This window comes from Chenopodium album, chromosome 2 (assembly GCF_948465745.1).
Source record: "Chenopodium album chromosome 2, dcCheAlbu1.1, whole genome shotgun sequence".
NCBI lineage: Eukaryota > Viridiplantae > Streptophyta > Magnoliopsida > Caryophyllales > Amaranthaceae > Chenopodium > Chenopodium album.
The window spans coordinates 43,277,888-43,294,674 of record NC_137835.1 but is presented as its reverse complement, the minus strand read 5'-3'; the positions used below and the strand labels follow the sequence as shown (position 1 = coordinate 43,294,674).

The 16,787-nt window shown below is 34.8% G+C and overlaps 1 long non-coding RNA gene and 1 other non-coding gene across 2 annotated transcripts; both read left to right on the top strand.

Annotated features, from left to right (window-relative positions):
* Window positions 1–308: 308 nt before the first annotated feature.
* On the top strand, window positions 309–414 carry LOC145607637 (small nucleolar RNA R71). Its single transcript, XR_014105597.1, has one exon. It is a non-coding gene; the product is annotated as a small nucleolar RNA R71 (small nucleolar RNA).
* A 13,611-nt stretch (window positions 415–14,025) lies between these two features.
* LOC145585542 (uncharacterized) lies at window positions 14,026–14,480 on the top strand. The gene is made up of 3 exons (XR_014100680.1): window positions 14,026–14,136; window positions 14,228–14,332; window positions 14,411–14,480. It is a non-coding gene; the product is annotated as an uncharacterized LOC145585542 (long non-coding RNA).
* Window positions 14,481–16,787: the final 2,307 nt, after the last annotated feature.

Sequence of the window (16,787 nt, the reverse complement as noted above, 5' to 3'; positions counted from 1 at the left end):
CTTGGGAAGAAGAACTCTCCAATTTTTCCTTGATTGCTATCACTTCCTTCCCCAAGTTTGTCATTTGTGAGGAGAGATTATTGATTGCATTTAGATGATCAACCGAGTACACCGAAGATCTACTCTTTATAGTTGAATACCTCTCACCATCTTTCCAATCTCTATAGTACCTCACAACATCCTCAATGATGTCTACCACTTCTTCTTCTGTCCTATTCATGATGGGACCTCCGGCTCCCCCATCAAGGCATGACTTGCCTTTGGGACTTAGGCCTCCATAGAAAATTTGAATAATTTGATAGGTTGGAATTCCGTGGTGAGGACACTCCCTTTGATACTCCTTATATCTCTCCCACGCTTCATAGAGGCTCTCGCTTGGCTTTTGTTTGAAACCTTGAATCAAAGCTCTTGCCTCCGCCGTTTTCTTTTGTGGATAGAAACGGGTTAGAAATTCTTTTGTAACCTCATCCCATGTCTTTAGAGAATTCGGCTTAACCTCCTTGTCTAGCCATTCTAAAGCACATCCTATGAGAGAAAAGGGAAAGAGCTTGAGGCGGATGAATTCTTGGGAAACTCCGTTCACTTTGATAGTATTGCAATATTTTTCAAACTCCTTGAGATGATTTAGCGGGCTTTCATGCTTGGCTCCACTAAATTGTCATCTCTGTATCAAAGTGATCATAACCAGCCTAATTTTAAAATCATTTGCCGGTGTTGTTGGTGGAGCAATTCCATTCTCAAATCTATATGCACCGGGAATCCCCAATTCTTTCAATGCCACTCTCGGATTCTCTCCCATTCTTGCTTGTCCTTCTTGTAATGGATCTTCCTCACTTGAAATGCTAGAGCTCAAAGATCACCTAGCAACCCTTAATCTTGTAATAGTCCTCTCGATCTCGGATTAAATGACACTTGTGAATGACCACGTGCTCTACGCATACAAATTCAAAAGAAATGATTAGTAGCACGGCTACAAGTATAGCCTATAAGAGAAAAATCTTTTTGTTTTTTTTAGAATGAAATAGACTCAACAACTATAACAAAGCACCAATGTCACTCCTCGACAACGGCGCCATTTTGACAAGTGGAAAACTAGGTTGTTATCTAATTCTCCCTTGGTCAAACTAAATTTATAAACACTTAACAAACCTTATACAAGTATGCGGTAAGTCAAGGGTCAAACCCAAAAGAATGAGTAGGAACTATGCTATAGTCTATTGTCAAGCTAAATCGAAGAATATCAATTGTTGTGGTTGGTAACTAGAATATCAAGAAGATAGACAAATTAAAGAATTCAATCAATATGCCAAACACTATGGATATAGGTTCCACATGCAAGCTCAATGATTATGCTAATTGATAGATCGCTCAATTGATTCAAATATTACAAGGGACAAAAAATAGTTGCAATCAAAGGAATCAAAAGGCTATCTCCTATAAACCAAGCTAGGGTTCACTATGAATGGATAACAAGGAGAATCACAATCAAATTCAATCAATTAAAGCAATTCTCAAATCAAGGGTTCATGTCATTGAAATATGCAATGCAATCTAGATTAATCTTATAGGTTGATCACTCTTAGTCTAATTAATCACATGCACAACTATGTCAACCAATTTAATTGCAACAATTCAATCAATCAATGATCATCAACTAGCAAAAATCATCAATCAAGCATGCTTCCCCTTCTCCCTAGAAACTAATCTACTCACTAATCAGGGTGAAATTGAAAGACAAAACAAATTCAATCACAAACATATTCATTTCAAGCTAAATCAAAAGGAAAATCAATCAATCAACAAATTCTCAAACCTAAATCGAAATTCAAACCAAACATTCAAACATTAAAGAAAATTGCAATTGAAGTAAATTCAAAGGAAAGAAATCTCACAAACGTTCATTGATATGAAGAAGAAATCCAAACTTGATTGAAGCAATGTTGTAATACAAATCAAAATCCAAGAATTCCAATCTCTACTTTATCTCTAACTTCTCTCTTGTTTCTCTCTCTAAAAACTAAGCAAATTAAAAATTATCTAAACGTTAGCCTTCAAAAGGAATTACAAGAGTATTTATAGACAAAGAAGAAAAACTGATCGGCCGCGCCCTCTCCAAGAACATCCCGCGGGCTCGGAGAAATGGGTACAGAACCCATAACTAATTCCGCGGGCAATCTGGGCAAGACCCGCGCCCGCGGCTAAGGGCGCGACAGATGCCTTGTTCCCAAGTGAAAAAAGGGGGTCGCGGTCTCACCAAAGGGAGCGGTCTCTCCAGATTCTCCGCGCCCGCGGCTAGGGCGCGGAGAGTTCTTGCCAAAAATCATCAATTTGCTGCACTTTATCCGCGCCTGCGGCCCTCAGGACCCGCGCCTGCGGCAATAGGCAAATGTAGAGCGCCCTCTTCGTGCCCCCTCCAAGCCCTCTCCAAGGAGATTGCTTCTTCTTTGCTTAGCCCTTTTTGCTCTTCTTGATTCCTTTGCAAAGCCAACTCCTTAAGCACCTACAAAAGTAACCAAAGAGAGAAAATAGAAGAGAAAAAAAGCAATATAAAAGGGAAACACGAAGAAAACCACATAAAAGAAAGTAAAACACGAAGAAAGAAGAAATAGAGAAACTAAAGGAGAAAAGACCAAAATGATAAAAGAAAACTATGAAAAATAGGGTGAAAACACCCTAAAAGGCTACCCCATGAGTGCCATAAATGACACTCATCAAGCATGTCACTAAATATTAAAGATCAAATCTTTAACCCTAACATGATACAAACATGATAAAAGAAAATAGGAAGTAACCTAATCATGATACTAGAAAGCATTAAATAATATCCTAACATGATACTAGGAATTAAAATTATATAAGCATGCTTTATACAGAAATAGAGCAATACACACGTTAGTAACTTAAAGGAAAATATTTAATTAAACAATTAATTAATAATTAAAATAGGGATTTGGGACCAAACCCTAATAAAGTATAAACCTTTCACGTCTAGGGCGAAGGCAACTTCGAGCTTGGCTAGGTGTGTCTAGAACTCGTGAACGCGGTATTGTATTTTGAAAAGGGAAAGCTTAAAAAGAAGGAGAAAGAAAAGCTATTAGCTTGAAAGAGAGAAGTGAATAGAATTGTTGATGATTGTGAATAAATAAAAACGGGGAAATACGACCCTATTTATAAGAAAAATAGCCCGGAAACGATCAGAAAAAGACCGAATCCCATCTGGAATAAAATTACCTTTGTCGCGGCCTGTGCTACAGCTTTGTCGTGGTGCGCTAGTTATGTCGTTACGCAATGGTTCACGTGAATTTGTACGGAATCCTTAATCTAATTTAATTCTATTTATCAACGTCCATACTTATTTTTGAAAATCATATTTAATCTCTTTAAAACACTTGTTTTAATCCAAATAGAATTCTTTATTTTCACAAAACATAAATATTCATCCTAATCCCATTAGAATTTAAAATAACCTTCTAGTCTATTCTAGAAGATTTAAAATCAATCCTAATAACTTTAGAAATGTTAATTAATGGGCTCTCCATTGGGCCATATAAAACCATTTCAGGCCCAATTTAGTATTTTGGCCATAACTTCCTCATTATTTATCGGAATTGGGCTTATAATATATCGTTGGAAAGCTCTTTGTGAGCCCAATATAACTACACTATTATTGGACCCCCTATCATGGACCAAAATAAATTGGACTGGACATTTTCATAAATAGAGTACATTTTTGAAAACGGAATGAAGATATTTTTTATTAAAACAACCGCATCACAAGACTTTTCACACTTTCACTATGTTGATAATTAATCAGGTGAAAGGTATTCATCACTGAGTTTGGTTTTTGGGGAGACACAATTAGGTGTCTACAACGACACATGGCCCTATTGGAAGATAACACGTTTCAAACATTAAGGGCACCTAAATGAGATAAGGCGTCCTTACATCAAGGGGCCCAAATCTCAAGAAAACCGCAAAATGGTGCCCCCATTTCACATGTGGCTTCTCCTGATTGCGCAGTAAAATAAAGCATAGAATTCTAGGGTATTAACCCTAAAGTGGCACAATTTTCCACCCCTATAATACCCCAATCGTTTATGACGAGAGGGGTGGATTGTGATATAGCCTTAAAAAGATAGCGTTAAGAGCTCCAAATTCTCTCTACTTTCTCTCTCTAGCTTTTCCGTTTTTTGTCACTAACTTAATCGTCAAAGGCGAATATTCCGGTAAATGAAAGATTCATTTTTTTGTAGGTTTTCTCGTCCATTCGGCTAAGAGCGTGACTAGTATCCTGAGGGAATCATAAGAATCCCCAAAACACAAGGCACGGATACATAAAACATATAAATAATAAAAGTCAATTTAAATGAAGTTAGTTTAAATGAAATGACCTGTATAACCTTTTTTTTGAAAATTTGAATTTCTTTAATAAATGTCTACTCTTTGAGCTCTATTGTTAGATATATTTAAAATATTTTTACAAATTCATGTAACTTTTTTAATATGTGAATGTTGAAGGGAAGAAAGGAAAAAAAATAAAACAATTTTGGCCGAAAAATTTTCATTGAGTGAGAAAAGATAGCAGGATAGCCCCTTTGATTGGGGATACCTAAAGCATCAATTTTGATGATAAGGGGGAGGGAAGGTGCAAAATTATTAAAGGACCAAAGTAAAGTTTTATAGTGGTGCCCCTTGTTTGCCATGTAGCTCGCCACCATATTCGTCTCGTGCAACAATGGTGAACAGAGTAAGAGTCAAGAGTATTCAAAGCTACCTTTGTGTCATATATGATGTTGTTGATTTTCCATGGGATTAGCCACGTCCTTTTAATGTCATTTATGACTTCAAGGTGATTACTTTAGTATATAGTACTGAAGAAATTATGTCTTCGTCATGTGCAAATACTAAATATATAAATGCATCAAATTATGGAGATAATTAAATTCGCACATTTGGGTCGTCTTTATATCATAGCTAGAGGTACTAACAATATTTGGGCTAGTAAAATAGGCCAAAGCCCAATTGGACGGATCCTATAAGGTCACACAAAGGGCCTAGATTGAGCATTAGAGGACGAGGCTCATCACAGGCTTCATCACTCTAGGTGGCCGGCCATATGGAGGAATAAGAAGGGTTTTGGGCTTCGTGACTTAGTCTAATTATAATGAGATTATAAATAGACTAAGTGCCTAGGGTTTTCACACATTGAATTCAGTGATCAATTTGATCAAACCCGAATTAGCAAACACAAAGCCAACTCTCTCAAATCTCTTTCTCTCACGGCCCTCCCCTCCTCCTCGGCGCCGGTGGTGGTTCATGTGGTGGTCGGTTTTCCGTTAAAGGTGGTGATCGTGGTTCTTCTCTTCACTTAAACAATCTAGTATTGGTGGACGGCTCATTCGAATCCCATGGATCAAGTAGAGGAGCAACGCTTGGGGCTCTACTCTCTCCCTGATTTGCCTGTCAAATAACTTCATGGAATTCACGCTTCAAAGGTATGATTATGTGTCTTGTGTGTTATGCATGCAATCTTGGGATTAGGTGCTTTATGAATATGATCCATGATTTTCCGCTTTATAGTACCTATAAACAAACTCTTTAAGTGATATCAGTTAGCCTCTTGCATGAACGCGCTAGATTATAATAATACGATTATTTGAAGTCCGTGTTAATTTTATAATCAATTAAGAGGGATAAATTAATTTAATTATGGTTCAATTATTATTTTAATGTGATTAAACATTTGGAATTGATTGAATATGATTTAATTATGCTCAAAATAGCCATGAAGAGGACCGAATTAAGCCCTATAGCATTCGAAAATTTCGAACCCTAGAACCTTGGTTTCGAATTTTCGAAAAACCCTAACCCTAATTTTCGAATATTCAAAATTAATAGCCCTAAAATATGATTTTTGTGCTTAATATTGATTTCATTCGAATTGTTTTATGTTTCATAATTTTAGTTGGATTGATTTATGCATAAAAACAGTTTTATGTATGATCATCGTTAAGAGTTAAAATTAAATTGGGATTAATTTTATGACGAACCTTAATTTTAATATTGAATGATGATTTAATTTTAATTAGTGGACTGATTTAATTTAATTTTATAAAAGTTATTTTAATTAAATTAAAAAAAAAATATTTAAGGCCGGTAGCCGCAGCTGCGTGGCGGAGCCACGGTGGCTGCCGATCTGCTGGCAGTCCAAGAGGGAGGGGAAGGGAGGGCGGTTGGGATGGAAATGGATCGGGTTCGGATCGGGTGGAGTTCCACTCGCATCCATTTGTTTCACCCGATCCATCGTCACCCGCATAATACATCACCCGAAATCCATCCATCCACCATCCGCGGGTGAGACAGATGGGCCGGGTGGTAAATGGGTGGGTGAATAAAAATTAATTTTAGATAAAAAAAATTTGAGAAAATTATTTTTGACTCTTTAATATTAAAATAATTATTGTAAAATAATTGTGATATGTCAAATATTAACATAAAAAATAAAATATAATCGTACCATACAACTTCTAATATGCAAATATTATATATGTATAAGATATTTATATTTATTTTTTAAAAATAAGAATATTTACAGTACTAAACGGATGGATGGATGGGTGACGGATGGGATTAACCACCACCCGAATCCGACCCGATCCATCACCCGATTCACCCGTCACCCGCCTCTCATCCATATAAACCGGGTTTTTTTTACCCGTTTAATAAAGCGGATGGACCGGGTGGTCGGATCATCTGTCGGATATTTCCATCCTTAGAGGGCGGCGGTCCATGCTGCCATGGCTGCCACTGATGTTTCCTTGCGGCAGTGGTTGCTTTAAAGCAGCCAGCCACCTTGGCTAGCTTGGTCTAGCCAACCACGGTGACCAGCAGCCGTGCAGTACACGATTTTTCAAAAAAAAAAAGAAATTAATTTTTTTATTTTGTTTTAAAATATTTCAAGATAAATATGATATATTTTGGGATAAATAAGATATTTTGAATTATAATTTTTTTATTTTGGATAAAATTAAATCTTACAAAAGTTGTTAAATTTGATATTATCCATATTTAAAGTTAATAAATTGGTAAGTATCCATAATTAAGTGATTAATTTTGGATAAGATTGATTAGGATATTATGAGCATATTCCAAATGGATAATAATCTATTTAAATAATGTGATTATCCCATAATTAGATTAGGATATAATTGATTTTAAAATTATTTTATTGGCTAATAATTAGGATAGAATCTCTAAGTTTGTTAGGATAATCATGAAATATTAAATATGATTTATCTTTCTAGATTAAAATAAGATTTGATTCTATCTCATGCCTAAATTAAAATATATGATATTTTATGAATGATCATGAATAATATACGATATTATCTAATTATAATTTAAAATATGAGATATTTTAGGAAATGCGTTGCCTTAATTATGAACATTCGATGTTGTGGTTTAGACAAGCATGTTGAGTGATTTATTATATGGCACTTTTATAATATGTGATATTATGTTGCTATATATATAGACTAGTATGACCCATAGATTCTAATTACAATCTGGCATCGTGATGCATTTTTGTAATCTAAATACGGTCTACATACCGTTAAGTATTTTTTGTAACTTTTATTTAAAGTAAATAGATTAGTTATTTAAATAGTGGTAGTCCAAAGAAGCCCATGAAGTGAAGGCCCCAAAGGAGCCAGATGGATGGAGATTCATGATGATTCAAGTGGGAGCATTTTCATTTCTAGTTTTCGTAGGACTAAGGGCCATACCATGTCATGTTTTATTGCATTAGTAGATTATGCATGTTAGATTTTATTTATGTTGATTGATGATGTGCTAGAGTTCACTAAATAATCACAACATAATAAATCTAGGTCCCAGTAATATTGAGATTGCTTTTCCAATTAAATACCCAATGAACCTTTGATATTTATGATAGGTCATGCCAAAGCTGGGTGTCATTTTATATCTTGGGAGCATTGGGGTAAATCAAGTTTTACAATTTTGATTGATTATACTCAACAAGGTTACCTAAAGAGTTTAGAACCTTGAAGCAAAGGGTAATAATTAAACATGAGATGATTAGTTATTCAACCAAGAGTTACAAGAGTTGTAATCAGTAAAGAGTTTACTCACCTTGAAAATGTAATGGTTGATAGTAGGGCCAAAGTCCGGTCAATTATTGCACAAATAAAGGGTCTTGGAATCACTTAAAATTCAATTGGGATCATTTAATTATTGAATAAAGTGCTTTTAAAGTTACCTAATTAATTCATGGTACTTTAATTATTAAATTAAACATAATTATTAAACTTTGCCTCATTTTGACATAGATGGGTAGCCGAAATCACAATGACAACAACATTTACAATCTTCGACCATTCCTTGAGAAGGATAGGTTGACAGGGGATAACTTTTCCAACTGGGAAAGAATGCTGAGACTTGTTATGAAATATGAGGGTAGAGAGGATGTCATTGACACCCCATTGCCAGGACCTTTATCGGAAAATCCATGTACGGCAAAGATCAAGAAGCACAAGGAAACTCCAAAACCCAAGGTTGTAAGTGAAAGTGAATGCTTTTACTGCAAGAAGAAAGGGCATTGGAAGCGCAACTACCAGAAGTACCTTGACTTCCTAAAAAATAATGGAGCATCAACGGTATTATGTTATAAATATTTTAACTTTCACTTAGGTATGTGATACCTAGTTGTAGTGTGATACCAAGTTGCAGTGCTTAACAGTATCAATGTTGCGCAGGAGCAAACAAGTGAAGCTAGCATGGAGATGGATCTTGAAGGTGCACTAGAAGTATTTGATTGGCTAGAGATAGTTTCATAGTTTTATTTTCTGATCAGTTTATCACGAGTTTAGAACAATTTTTGGTTTTGATGAGACAATTTTAAGTTTTGGTTTGAATAATGATTCGGTTTTTACTTGGCATGGACAAGTGTTGATCCATGACCAAGGTAATTAATTGTTTTTCATTTATGCTAGACACGAGTTAAATTTGTTTTATGACATAATTTAAGTAGATCACAAAAGCAAAATTAGATGATTTAAAGTAAACTTACTTATAACAAAGTAAGATTAGGTTACATACACCATTTGCACATCCAAAATAACAATTGGATGGACTCTTATTCTTATTTGATTATAAATCACTTAAGAATTAAAATTCATGCTTGATAATGTAAAATGACCAAGTCGCCTTTTAGTTGAAAGGGCGAAGGAGCTAATGACCTTTTGGAACACATACATATGATGTGTGTGGATCAATAAGTTCAAGAATTAGCAAAGATATTTGACTATTTCATTGCTTTTGCTAACGATTTAAGTAACTATATTGATAATTACTTGATGAAGTAAAGCTTGGAATCATTGAAACGTTCAAAATTCCAAAACGAAATCTAAAATCAGTTTGAGGTTAATAATTTAACACCACAATATGATTGTTGTGATAAATATTCAACTCAAAAAGTAAATGATCATCTAAAAGGAATTGTTGAATTTGTTCACAATTGACAAGGGAATAAACGCGTCGTCAATTGTCTATCCCTAGATCAAATACAATTTATACAACCTAAACAAACCTAATACGAGTATAAGGCAAGCACAGGAGTCGAACCACAGAGAACGAATAAACACCACCAAATATTATCGACAATTAAGCTAGTCCGGAATAAGAGATAAATAAACTAAAGTCTAAAGATGCTAAAACAAGAAATAAAACATTAAGGGAAATGGTTTAGGTATAGCATTCACGTGAACATAAACAAAGGCATAGAAATTGAATTAATTATGAACTAAACATGCATGAATATCGAAGTAAAAGATCCAATCTAGCCGCATTCCGGGGTCAATTGGCTTCTCCTAACATAGCCTCTATGTTTCCACATTAGAACCATATACTAGGAGGTACTATTAAATAACAATCGATAGTAATGAACCTTAACTAAGTTAGCTTCCGTTCCTTGTTAGCAAAGATTCACCTTTGATCAACCAACAATGTGCACTTGCAAGAAGATTAAAGAATATCAAGCATATAAAGACTTTAATCACAAATAAATCAATTCTAAACCCTAGAACATGCTCAAGATCCAACTACACCACAACCATCCCCTTAATGGGGAAATTACTCTCTAATCATGCTAATAACAAGATTAATTAACAAACAATCAAGAATAGACATGATTAACAAGCAATACCAACAACTAACATATATAATAATCAAAATAAAGCAAATAAAAATAGAGGAGAGAGAGTTAGAGATTCTCATTAATTGAATGTGAAAATCTACAAACAAGATGATCAATTATCTTCTTCAATATCCAAGTTCAACAATGGTGAAACCCTCACTTTCTTTCTCTAAACTACTCTAATCCTAACCTAAACCTAAAGAGAGAAGCTCTCCTAAAAACTAATTAGAGAGTAGAATAATTGGTAATTGTTTTCCCTCTTTTTTAATTACCCCAAAAATGGGTATATATACAAAGCTAATAAAAAAATACTAAGTAAATAAAAGAAAAGAAAAGAAAGTAAAAAGAAAAAATAAAATAAGAAAACTAATTATAAAAATAAAAGAAAGAAATAAGAAAAGGGATAAGAAAAAGAAAGAAATAAAAATAAAAGAAAAAGAAAAAGGAAATAAAATAAACCCATAAATCCCCGACAAAAACATCAGACCCCTCCTTCCTCTTCTTCTTTCGAATTAAGCTGCTCTAAAATGGGGTTTTAATCCCATGCTTTGCATCTCACCAAAGCAAACTAACAACCATCATCATCAACTCACCACCGCTCATTATCATTGAAAATCGACATCAAGCGAACACCACCGTTCGATCCTCATTAAAAGCCATGTGTGAAGCTCGTGGAATGGTTCGGTCGAACCATGGGTCGGTGTGGCCGAACTACGGGTTCGGTCCGGTCGAACCATGGGTGTCTTCGACCACACCTCTTCAAATTACAAAACCTCAAAAGTTCCTGACCCGTACATCGACCGAACTCCTCACCGGTTTGCCCGAACCATGATAATTCGTAATTTACTCTGATTTTGCTCTATTTCTTGCGCGAATTGGTAGGGTGGTGGCTGGAATTGAGTGGCTGCGGTGGCCGAAGTCGTGGTTTGGTGAGGTTGCTGTTGTTTGAATGGAACAGGGGAGGCATGGCTGGTTATTTTTGTTGTTGTTGCGATGGTGGAAATGAGGGAGCAGGGAGTTGCGCTGGTGCGGGCTGCGGTTAATTTCGGGTTGGTTGGTGTCGTGAGGGTGAGTGGAATTGGTGGGTGATGGTGGTTCAGGTGCGGCTGGGTTAGTAATTGGTGTGGGTTTTGGTGGACTGATTTGAATTGGTTGGTGGTTGCAGCAGGGGAGTTGGTGATTGGGTTGACTGACGATGGATGCGTGGTGGTGTTTTCCAGGCAGCGTTGCTGCTGGTTGTTATGGTTTGGTTTTGGTGGCGTTGCTGCGTCGATTTGAGTGGCTACTGCACTAGTAGAAAAAGCCTCATTTGCGTCACTCATTCTAAAGAACGAAGCAAATGTGTATTTTTACTATACTTTAAAGTTATTTGCGTCGCTTGTTATCAAAGAAGCGACGCAAAAAACAAATGTATGTTAGCTTTCTATCATTTGCGTCGCTCTTATTTATTAAAGCGACGCAAATAAGTTTATTATTTGCGTCACTCATTTACTGACAAGCGACGCAAATAAGGCACTGAATAATTTGCGTCACTCTTTTAATAAATGAGCGACGCAAATAACAAATTTTCAGCATTTCAGATTTTGTTATTTGCGTCGCATTTTTATTATAAAGTGACGCAAATAACTCTGCTTTAGGTTACCCATTCTGCGCTTTTGACCTTAGCTTTTCACTTTCACTAATTCACTAAACTGCAAATCCCCAGCTTTTCAATTTCGACCCTTCAATCCAACAAATTCGCCCAAAAAACACCCACAAATTCGCCCAAAAAACTGCAAATCCCCAGCAAATTCAACATCCAAAATCGCAATCAAGTTCAACACCCATAATCGGCAGCAAATCCGAGCAATTTCGAGCTAAAATTTAGACCAAAAACCCTAATTAATTCGAACCCTTAAACCCCAGAAAAATTGATTATTTTCGACCAAAAATCCCCCATTTCGAGCAAAAAATGTACTCAATTCCATACGAATTCGAACCCTAGAAACCCCAAAAAATTCAATTAAAAATCCTGCCGAAAAAATTCGAGCAATATCTGATATTTTCGAGTGGAAAAATCGCTTAATTTCGCCCCCAAAAACCCGAGGAAGTTCAAGCAAATTACAGCAATGTTGAATTTTTGAATTTTCGAGTGGAAAAATTGCTTAATTTCGCCCCCAAAAATCGATTTCGGCTCGACATTGTTGAATTTTAGAAATCAATTTCACCTATGGTAAGATTGCTTCTATTTATGTTCAATCTTTTCATGGTAGATAGAATGTAGCATTTAACTTGAACTTTTAGTGTTAGTTCACTAATTAGAATGTTCAATCTTTTATGTTCAATCGATTTCGGCTCGGACTTAGTTTAATTTCAGGTTTAGTGTTAGTTCACTAATTAGAATTTAAATGGCAGATTTAATTGAATTTTTATAATTTTCAGTCATTGAATTTTCATTTGAGCATATTGCATACTTGTGAATTTCAGTCATTGAATTTTTGAAGTCAATTTTCATCTGAGCATATTGCATAGTCATTGAATTTATATGGCTGTTTTGCAATATTTTACTGGTTGCTTGTTTGCATCTTTGAACAGTCTGTAGAATAGCATAGTCATTTGAGCATATTGCATAGTCCCTGAAAACGGATATGTACCATACCGGCATACCCAAGCCTAAATAGCATAGTCAATAACGCATGAATAAATTGTTAACTTTGCAATTTAAGCCAGTAGTAACTTTTAAAAACTAAAAACCCGAGAAGGCGTTGCATGATAAGCTAGGCCTCTAGCTTATGTCCTAATAGAGAAGTGATATTGTAATTGGAATGCTAGGCTTAATCATCTGGGATCTTTTCAATATTATGTACGGTATAATTATGGAGCAAATATTGAACTTTTTCTCTTTGGGTCTTTGACCTTTAGAAGTAGGCGGATACTTGTGAAGGTATCACAGCCTCACAGGTTATGTACTCAGCCTTAGTTTTTCTCTGGCGTGTAGGAAATTGTCTTTTACTTTCTCTATGTAGTTTAGTTAAGTAAGGAGCTTATTATTACTTCATGTTATTGGCGTAGGAGTGCAGTCAACTTGACATAGTTGTTCACCTGCAAAGCCTGCTTTTATGCGATCTGTTCTTCCACCCAGTGAAATACTATTGCACTGTTCAAAGCCTGGATACAATTTGCGGTAAAAGTTTTTTGGGGCTTTTTTTTTTTTTTTTTGAAATACTATGGTTTCTTTGAAGTTTCAAACTTCAAACTAAAGTAATTTAATAGATTGTGTTCTTTTACTATGGATAATTGTTAGTGCTCCATTTGTTCTGCAAATTTGTTTGCATTTAGTCTGTAAATTTTTACAGTTGCTGTTTTGCAATATACTACTGGTTGACATCTATGATTCTTTGAATGTCTTATTAAAATTATTTTTTATCATTTAATTTTTTTGTAGGCATCATCATAATGGGCGATGGGAAGCACGAATTGGGTGCGTTTATGAGAACAAGTACCTCTACTTAGGCACTTTCAGTAATGTCCTGAACTCTATTTCTCTCGTGCTCGCTCTTGTTCTATGAGATTTAGGATCACGAGCACACACGCAAATACGTGGTCAGACAAAGTGATTATCATAATCACAGGGACAAAGATACTTAATATTTGGACTGTCCCTTTTGGTTTGGTCACTTTCTGTGATCATCATATATAGTATATGTTGTATGTATTCCTGTCCACTATAAACAATAAGATATAAAGGAAAGGGGGTGAGTACGGTACCAGTAGATCTGCCATTAATAAAAAAATTGCTCCTACGGACTCACATGGCGTCACGTGAGTCAAATGATTTCAGAAACCTATTTGCATAGTGATGCTGATCGTATCCTACTATACATGACACATGTGATGGAAAAACAAAAATCTAAGCAGTTCATCTTATGCCCATACCATGAAAAGTATAAACTTTGAACTTGTATTTATTTGAACTTTGCAAATTGTTGATATTATTTTACTCTTTTACAAATGTGTGTCTAATTTATTATGTAGGAATCATTGGGTTCTTTTGGTCTTATGCATGGCTAAGCGTGAAGTCATCATCTTTGATTCTTTGAGGCAGAAGCGAAATTTAGCAATTAAGTTTGCAATGACAAAGTAAGTCTAGTTTGTTATTAATGTCATGATTTTATGTGTGTAAGGGTAATATATATGTTATTTGTTTCAAATGTGTAGTGCTTTTCGAAGTTTTAAGGCATTAAGTGGACAATCTAGGGGAAGTAAATTGACATGGCATTTGGGACAGGTTACCTTAATTTCTGACCCTAAATTTTAGTTTCTTAATAATTGAAGTATAGCAATTTAATTCAACTTACAAATATATTACATGTATTGTCCTCAACAATTGGGTGGACGTGAGTGTGGCTACTACGTCATGCGTTATATGTACGAAATACTTGAACATCACCATAGCAGTGAAGATCTTATTCAGGTATGAGTTGTCAAATATTTCATTTTTTGTTTGATAAATACAATTTGATGTTAGCTACAATCTTGAATTAAAACTTTCCTCTTGTATATTTGTTGTGTTGATAGGATTTTTCAAGAACTACACCGTACACCGAGGAGGAGATAAATGAGATCCGAGATATTTGGGCAGAGTATTTTATATGTAATGTTGAACTTTAGATTTACCACTTAGCGCATGTTTGACTCTTGTTTTGGATTATAGGCTTGAAATGAAGTAATTTGGTTAATTGGTGTTGGGATTATGAGTATAATGTCTATGATATTGAGATGTAATCTTATTGGACAGGTTGTTAATATAATGCCGTCATTCCCAATTTTATGGGTAGGCCAAATTACAAAGGAGACTCTGCCGAAATTTACATTTGCATTATTCAATAATATTGCATTTTAATTTCAATTATATTAGCGTTAGCATATTACTTTATACCTAGAAAAACAGGTACTACAAACATATACAAGGCAATTATTATATTATAATTAAAAAAAAAAATTCACCTCATTTGCGTCACTCATTAAACAAACAAGTGACGCAAATACAACAGTTTTGTACTGTCTACTCAGTTATTTGTGTCACTCCTACATAAACAAGTGACGCAAATAACAAAAAATGCATATATTGGAAGAGTCATTTGCGTCGCTTGTTTATGAAGGAGCGACGCAAATAACAAAAAAAGTTTATCAAAAGAGTCATTTGCGTCGCTTGTTTATAAAGGGGCGACGCAAATGACTTAAAATAAGTTTATCAGAAAAGTCATTTGCGTCGCTCTTTTATAAAGGAGTGACGCAAATGTCAAAAAATAAGTTTTTAAAAAAAGTCATTTGCGTCGCTTGTTTATAAAGGAGCGACGCAAATGACAAAAAATAAGGTTATAAAAAAAGTCATTTGCGTCGCTTGTTTATAAAAGAGCGACGCAAATGACAAAAAATAAGTTTATAAAAAAAGTCATTTGTGTCGCTTTTTTATAAAGGAGCGACGCAAATGACTCTTATTTGCGTCGCCCCTAGGAGCGACGCAAATGACTTAAAAGTCATTTGCGTCGCAAGCAGTTGCGTCGCTCATAGAAGCGACGCAAATACACTATAAATGAGCGACGCAAATAAGCCTTTTTCTACTAGTGTGGTTGATTGGAACAGGGGAAGCTGCTAAGGTCGGTGTGGATTGGGTGGAAGGTGGTGCAGGGGTTGCGTGAGGGAGGCAACAACTATGAGGTGGAGGATAATAGGAGGTGGTTGCGGTGGTGTTGGTGGCTTGTGCAGTCGACAATTGACTTTTGACATGAATTCGGAAACCGAACTCACTCGACTTAAAACCCGAACACCTACACACAAAACCGAGAATAGAATTGGGACAAAGAATAAAATAAAATAAATAAAATAGATAAAATAGAAAATAAAAGAAATAACACTAAACTAATAAAAATATAAAACTATACAAGTAAATAAAATAAAATAAAATAACAAAATAAACTTAAAACTAATAAAAACTATGAAAGTAACAAAGAAAAGGAACGAAATAAAATAAATCGAAAGCAAATAAAATATGAAAATAACTATAAACTAATTAAATAACGAAATTAAATTAAAACATACTAAAACTAAGAAATAAACTAGAAACTTTATTAAAAAGAAAATAAGAGAATAAAAGGGAAAATAAGGGGAAATAAACACGAAAATAACTCTAAAACTACTCCCTAAGAGTGACATAAATGTCACTCATCAACAATCTAGAAACATTACAATTAAAATGGATGTTGAAAGAAGGAATCAAACTTTGCTTTCCATGGTTCAATCCTATATTAGCTTTAATGATTTACAAATATCATTTTAAGGATATATATTAGAACAATAATTGCAAATATAGTAAACATAAACTCAACCAAAGCAATTGAAAAGATATCATAAGAGTTATGAATTGGAAATGTTCCAAAAGTTGTCTTTTCAAAACAAGATTAAGGGTTATGGAACTGATGTAAAATGTTTATAAAGATAACATAATGCACCTAAAATCAAGTGAATAGTTCTTTGTGGGTTTTTCCCATGGAAACTAAGAGGTAGTATTATTCATACAATCGCGTACATAACA